Source organism: Choristoneura fumiferana, chromosome 11 (genome assembly GCF_025370935.1).
Source record: "Choristoneura fumiferana chromosome 11, NRCan_CFum_1, whole genome shotgun sequence".
Lineage (NCBI taxonomy): Eukaryota > Metazoa > Arthropoda > Insecta > Lepidoptera > Tortricidae > Choristoneura > Choristoneura fumiferana.
In genome coordinates this window covers 8,800,235-8,808,371 of record NC_133482.1, presented here as the reverse complement: position 1 = coordinate 8,808,371, position 8,137 = coordinate 8,800,235, and the positions used below count along the sequence as shown (strand labels likewise).

At 36.3% G+C, this 8,137-nt stretch overlaps 1 protein-coding gene across 2 annotated transcripts in view; it reads left to right on the top strand.

Moving 5' to 3' along the window:
• The first annotated feature begins 865 nt into the window (after nt 1–865).
• Nucleotides 866–8,137, top strand: part of LOC141432701 (uncharacterized) — a 109,101-nt gene continuing 101,829 nt past the window's right edge. Inside the window, exon 1 of one of the 2 annotated variants that reach the window (XM_074094425.1) lies at nt 866–875. The gene's annotated coding sequence lies outside the window, so the exon portion shown is untranslated. The remainder of the gene's footprint in view (nt 876–8,137) is intronic. The other variant, XM_074094424.1, reaches the window with a different exon arrangement.

Here is an 8,137-nt window from a genome sequence, read left to right as displayed (position 1 = left end):
CAGCACTTGAGTTATAATCTCGGCCAAAAATGTTCGCTCTCGGCCATGTTTTTTTGGCCGGGTCGTTGAACACGGCCAGCGACCAACGAGTGAAACATAGAGACGCGCAAAAAATCTTGTACGTACAAAAACTAGAATCATTGAATGCTAATTGGATACTGCCGTTGACAAACTGTGCAAAATTATTACTAATAACTGGATGACCTGGACTGTTGTCAAGCGAAATACAGGATTTGAAGAAAATTAGGGTTCAGCTTTAGGGTTCCATGACAAACTAATATATAATAATATCTGCAAAGAACATAGGTTGCAATATTGCACAACTAATAAAGTTAAGGTGACCGTGAAAGGGGGGGCTGCACTCACTATCATATCAGACACGGTACTTCTTAAATCCTGATGATGAGTGATGAGCAGTCTGCACTGTTAAAGCGTGTTTTTAATCGTTTTTAATATCTCTATACTGGTCAAAAGAAAGTAAAGACCAGTTTCATAGTTAAAATGAAATCAAAAATACGTTTGCATTTTTTTATGAATACATTTAATTGAATTAAAAGTATTGCTTATGTTGAAATAATAAAATCTTTTTTTAGACAAGGAATGTTAAAAAATATCTATTTATAAGTATTTTCGCTTTACCAATGAAACTCCGTAGCCCCTATTTTCTTATGGGCATTATTTTCTTAATAATATACTGAATACATTTCTTTCAGTTTATATTAATATTACTTACTATTACTACTACTACGATTTATTTTAAACGATATTCACTAGTACTGTCACTACGCCTTCCGTCTGCCTGTATCGCACAGGGCTTTAATTCAAGAACCGTAATAAATAGTTACCCAACCCTATTTAACCAATATTTTCCTGAATTAACCACACGCGGCTTTGCAAAATGGCGGTCGACGTAAATTATGACGTGTTTCCTCCAAGCGTGACGTCGATGCGGCGAAAATGACGTCAGACGTATTAGCAAAGCTTGGCTGTAGCTATTTAAGGTAAAGACACCTGAAGGAATCTTGCATTTCTTATTGTAAAAAATAACCAGTCTGTATTGTCGCCAAAATTCATTGAAGTGCTATGGTTAGTCATAATAAAATTGTCATACGTCATTTCAATCGATTTTGCTCACATTTTACGATCCCGGTTATAAAAATTGTGACCAGTTTACTTTTTTACGCGCTTTAATTAGCTTGGTTTGTCGAACAAACTGAATCATGTACCTACTGGGGTGGAACCTTTGTCCTACTAATTTCATGTTGACATGCCGTAACTTATGTCAAAGAAATCATACCTAGTGAAATTGATCATTAAAAGGTTCGCCCTTGATACCTACATGAATCAGTTTGTTCTAATTTAGGTAGCATGTATCTTGGAATCTTCAAACATAATTTTTACCCATCCTATGCTACCATCGAGTTGATCTGATGATGGAACAGGAAGCTAGGCGTTGCAACTCTAAGACCTAGCTGTGTTTGGGCTTGTTAGAATAGTCTTAGGCTAAGTTCAGATGAACGCGCGGTAACGCGCTGTTGGCCCGAACGCGCGGTTTAAGATTATTACAAATCAATGCTGTTGTTTACATGACCGCGAGTCACCGCACGTAACCATCATGTAAACAATACCCTTAGTGTAAGTTTTCGGTTACAAAATACGTCTCGATCGGTTTCACGTTAAAATCTCAATTTGTATGGAAACACGAACATCGCGCGTACATCTGAACATAGCCTTTAGGGTGCACTTTGACCAAGAATGGTATCCCTATCCAGGGTCTGATGATGAGCAGTCATGCACCATTAAAGCGTGTTTTTAATTACCTATATCTGAAAAAAAGGTATTTTAAATGACGCAACAGCAATATTTCTAAGCTCATCATCTCACTGCAGTAAACAACTGCAATGGTGGCTATAGTGGCTAATGAGACAATGATTTCATTGTTTTATTATTCTGCTGGAAACGTATTTAAATGAGAATAAACATTGCATTTTAAACACCGTTCTGGCAAATTTTTTATAGTGCATGATTATGCTTGCGTTTGAACATATCACTATTAATCAGAACTGATTTATTTAACTATTTATTTGTCAATTACAAATTACAGCATTAGAGTTAAACAACCAATGCGCTGTAAAATTCAAATTATACAAAAAAAGACATAAAAAAACTAATAATTAGCGATTTTTCAAAGTCGTCCTACCCTAAAACGAAGAAACACCACACTTAAATAAAAACAAGTGTAAAATCAAAGGTCAAAAAAGATGTGAATGTATAAACAAAAAACTTATTATAATCCTATTGTATATACAATAACAAGTACATATATAAACAATAAGAAAAATCGCGTGCAGTACCTATCAGCAACGGAAAAGCATAAAGTGGTGAACCCCTAATGTGTTTGTAAACGAATGGTGAACGAATTACACACACAATAAATCTTAACTTAAAATGTTAAAAGGTTTAATTTCTATAAACGCAGCGTGTTAAAGTTAAATACTACAAGCTCCTCTGCAGGGCTACTACGAAACTCGAAACTCGAAGTTCGTGTCGTGCGGTCCCTCTGACAGTTATACTATTTAATACGAGAGCAAGAGGGACGGTACGATACGAACTTCGAGTTTCGAGTTTTGTAGTAGCCCTGCTGCGACTTCGCCACAAGACCGTCATCCACGCCGGTCAGCGCGTCCGCTGCGCGCCGCTCGCCTGGAGCGGAGGCAGCCGTGCCGCCGGGCGGCGTCGCGCGGGGCCGCCGGGCCAGCTGCCGTGGCCAGGTCACACCTGCCACACCGCAGCAGGCCACGGAATCAGCAGGTACCCTGGCTCAGTCCCGCTCCGTACCCGAGTGCAAGATCCCTTTTAGGGATAAGTTCGCCATTGTACTCTTTTGCTTCGTTATTTTCTTTTTGTATTATTTTTGTGTTTTATGTACAATAAAGTATTTACATACATACATACTTAGGTGCTTAGCTTCATCTGGTGGGTTGTGGTAAGAGAGAAGTCGAATAAAAGTAGGTAATTATTTGAGTTGTGGGTCGCGTTATTTCTGCTGCATTCGGTTTGAAAACGTCCAGAAACACATGGAGACGCAAAAAGTTTTACACTAGGACTTTTGTTTGAAACCAAATTACGTGACCGAAAGTACGCTACTCACAACTAAGAAAATTATGTTAGTTATTGGATTCAGCATAAGCAATAATGTAGTCTAAAGTGGAGCTTGCCGAATCACCTAGCTTTGAAAGCAACGTATGGGCAGGGAATACTAATCTTTCTGTCCAAATAAATAATAAAAACTAGAAAAAAAAAACATAAGCCGCAACGTTATTTTTATCATTGTCAGGTAGGTACAGCAACGCTTCAAACTACAGGTACTTATATACTATCCTATTTCGTCCAAAAAGTACATATTATTATCTAGGCAAGTACATACCTACCTACCTGTTCATACCAACTTAGCAACAACATTCGTTACACGAAACGAAAACACCGCATCGGTAAACAAACAAAAAAATATACAATAGACAGCACATTATCTAGCAAACCGACCCCTAATAAACAGATTTCACTAGTAGGCGGGGGTCGGTCGATAGCAAAGACGCCCCCACCCCCACCTCACAGCTTCCCCTGACCTATATAGGGGGTGCACGCACACACTCTCAACTCGCGCACACGGCCGGTATTATGGGTATTATGTGTCAGCCGTGTGGGTGGATCGCATTGCTCGAGATAAATGCCCTTGATATTTTAAAAGGCACGTGTAACGCTTGTGGTACGTAATTAACTTTATTATTAGATTAGGATTCTGAGTATGGAAAATGGGAACAGGTAGAATTTTTATAACGGTAGCGGTCGAAAAAAGAATTTGACATAAGTTCTTCACGCGTTCTGATTCCAATATGGCGGATGTTTTTTGTTATTGCGTGTGTAGCGTGTTGTGTTCTGTTCTGTGTCACTATCAACATTTAAATAGGTATCTTCATTATCATTATTGTAATAATAATCATCTCTTTATTATTTTGGATTTGTCGTAATTTTTTCACCAAAGATTCATTAATTAGAATGAAAAAACAGATATAGGGACGGTGTTTAACCGAAATCGATGGTCATCAATGACGTCATCATTTTAGATTTTATTTCAATCGGATTTTCAAGCGAAAATATATTTTAACTACTGGTGGATGTTTAATTAAATGCTAACTACGTTTTTTTATTTTGTGTATTTTACTTGATGTTCATTTTGTACAAGCTTTAGAAAATCAAATTTCATCCACTTCTAGTTTACCTTGATAAAAATAAAATAACAATGTACTAAGTAAACAGAAAATACAGTCAGAAAAAAAGCTAAAAAAAACTTTCAATAAAAAATAATTTGCTGTGTGGGAAGTTGTTTTTTTTTTAATGGTTTCGTTTTAAAGTCTTACGCCAATTATGTTTTTACCATTCTTCTGAATACACCACATTTATCCGTCTTTTTGCATTAGTAATTAATTATTAATGGTAGGTAAGAATTCTTTAGGGATTCCCATCAATTGTTAGGAATACTGGAAATACGTACCCCATTTAGGTACGCATTTGTGTTGATTTAGTTTACAAACATAGATAGGCATTTAATTAGAAGTACTAATTATACCCTACTATTACCCCCTGTTTCACCATCCATTGATTAATTTTAACTGACGGATAAATGTGATGCCGTCTTTATTTTTTTTGTTCGAATAGCCGAAGACGGCATCACATTTAACCGTCAGGCAAAATTAATCGACGGGTGGTGAAACAGCCCCTTAGTATAATCTATATATACCTATCGATGGAGCTATATTTTTTTACATATACCTAACCCGTGATTGCCTCTATCTGATGAAAAGTACAGATGAGGCCAAAGTGTAAACTTATTCCAAAAATTAAAATGAATTGAAGTGTTCGCGCGTTTGTCAATAGAACAAGAATACTGAAGCTACTGCTGGAGACACTCAAATTCAAATTCAAATTCAAATCATTTATTCAGTAAATAGGCCGCAATGGGCACTTTTACACGTCATTTTTTAAACTACCAGCGCTTTCGGAAAGACCATCATTGCCAAGAAGAATGCGCCGCAAGAAACTTGGCAGAAAGTCATTTTTTCAACATAAAATAATTACAAATAAAATACTTAAAAACTACAGTATACAATTAAATAAAAAAAATACAAAATAATAATACAGGGATGTTATGGGGTCCCTTAGTTACAAAACTAAACACTAACTATTATCTACGTTCAGTGGAAGTGTAGACTGCTTCCACCGTCATAAATTAAAAAAAAAAATATAATAATTTTATTCTGAAATTTACATTTCACGCAGTAAAACTCCAATTCTTATTGATATCTTGCAGTATGTAAGTCACCCAAACCTGACCTGCCCAAACGAACCCTTGTGAGAATACGAAGCGGCACGAACCCCCATAGAAGCCTCTTGTGGGGAACATTTAGAATTCCTTGCCTATTAAAGGTCTTCAGGTACAGACAGCTATAACGTAGCTACGCGCTTTTGTATATTTTCGCTTTGCGGCTACATAAGTACCTAAATGTCGTACAATTTTGACAAATAGTTAAATGTTATAAACAAGTGATTAGGTTTTTTAAGCAAATTATATTTCATGGATATAGCAAGTACAGTCGGCAAAAAAATGTTAATTTCAACAAAAAAAAAAACATTTTATTTAGCTGTGTTAGTTGACAACATTATCGGTTTATAAAAAAAGGGATTTTTTAAAAGAAAAAACTACCGACATTATGCGACATTCGCATAAAAAGTAAATTTTCATATGTTTTCGTTTTAAAAACAAGGAGAACAAAACTATGTAATGTTGAGCAAACAACACTTATTACTGTAGTGTAGTACAGTCACCAGCATTAATATCTGCCACAGCGGAGCGTGCAAAAATATCTGTCACGTCCTTCCGGCCCGAGAAATAGAGTCGTATCAGATATAATTTATGCACGTTTGTTGTGTCAGATATTGGTGCTGGTGACTGTACCTATATATTTTCGAGTAGCTGCAAGTTACACGTTGCAAAGCTTTTGACATCAAATCTGTGCCGATGATGATAATGATATAATGACAATTGACAGGTCGATTAAAAAAGGTTGCCAGAAAATGCATACGAGAAAATTAAATAACGAGGTGCTTTAAAATTAATTCCGAACATTTTAGGAAATGCTTCAGTTAGTTTTAAATGGATTTTCAAGAAGATTTTTTATTCGATGTGTGTGGTGAACCACTAATGCATGACAAATATCTATTTATGAATTAAAAAAAACTTGGAAAACATTTACAGCGGATACAGTCAAACCTACACAACGATCGGTTGAAATAGTTCGGATTTATTATTAACTATGTATTTATCAAAAAAAGGTGCCTCTTATGAACGTTAAAAATCTTATGAAAATTGGTACATACAGTTGAGCTGAGTTGAGTTGAGCTTGAGAGCTACAGGGCTACAGAGACACGACGCACCAAGTGATGATACCCTTCGTGTTGCGGTGTATGTGGGCGGACCAGTATACACACTCTCATCTATGGTGGGCGGTAGTGATTGCGTCCCATTAGGTAACCCGCATACTCGTTTTCCCCCTCTAGCATAAAAAAACACGTCAAACTTAAACACCCGTAATTTAAGTTTTTTTTTCAATTTTTTTTTCTTTTCTTTTGTACAATAAAGAGTTTACATACAAACATAAATTTTGCGTCGGAGGTTAAAAAACGAACGCCTATTATATTTGACATTTTAACGCTAAGGTCTCTCTTTGTAATTAATTTTACACGCACATGACAAAAAAAATAGTTTATTTGTCCAATAGTAAATTCGTGCACTAAACGTACCTACGAGTACATGGTACATACATATAGCTCACAGAGAGCACAGTTATTTTTGTTTCGCTCCAGTTGATTTAAAAACCAATAGCCTTAAATAAACTCTAAATTTGTTCAGGTATCTAATTGTAACGGAACAATTAGCAAGCCACGCGATCTTGAAACTCGAAAAGATCAGAAGAAAAACAAAAAAATCAACAGTGTTAATTTGACTCGCACACGAAAGGTTCGTGTATGCTACATATGCAATAGGTTTTTCCACGGGAAAAGTCTTATCCAATCAGCAGGGCTTACTACGAACTAAACTAAGTTCGTGTCGTGCGGTCCCTCTGACAAGCCACGCGATCTCGAAACTCGAAAAGATCAGAAGAAAAACAAAAAAATCAACAGTGTTAATTTGACTCGCACACGAAAGGTTCGTGTATGCTACAGATGCATAACGGTTTTCCACCGGGAAAAGTCTTATCCAATCAGCAGGGCTACTACGAACTTGAAACTCAAAGTTCGTGTCGTGCGGTCCCTCTGACACTTATACTATTTAATACGAGAGCGAGAGGGACGGTACGACACGAACTTCGAGTTTCGAGTTTCGTAGTAGCCCTGCAGATTATGACGATACCCGAAGATTCAGTCAACTATATTGAGTTAAATGAGTGACATTTTCATTTATGTATATTATAGTAAGTACTTTATTGTTTAATAAGTTTTTGTTAAAAATTACATTTTAATACAAGCTTTTTTGCTGACTGTACTTGTATTGTCATCCAAACTACATTTCCGTAGCAAATTTCAAGTCGATGCCATTAACCGTTGAGGAGTTCCGTTCAGCGGAGACGATCCTGGCCGCACCAGGATCTCATTATTGTATTCACCAGATTATTATATTGTTACCAAATTTACATAAGTATGCCAAATTTCAAGTCGATCGGACCACTAAAAGTGGGCCAAATTTAGCTTCCAAGATTTAATCCAAACAAACAAATAAATAAACAAACAGGGCAAGCAAAAGAAAAGCTTGTAACAAGATATCACTACCAGATTATTATACTGTCACCAAGTTTACTGTTTATGCTAAGATTGGTTTTTTGGAATCTTTTTGTATTTTTTATTTCAATTCCAAATTTTTTCTTACTTTTACGGTCATCCCGTAAAACCCATATCGAAAATACAAACTGAAATATAGATGCATAGAAAAACCAGAAAAATAAGACCAGCGCTGGGAATCGAACACCTACACACCTACACCGCTACACCACGACTGGACAGTGATACAGACACGAATTTCTCC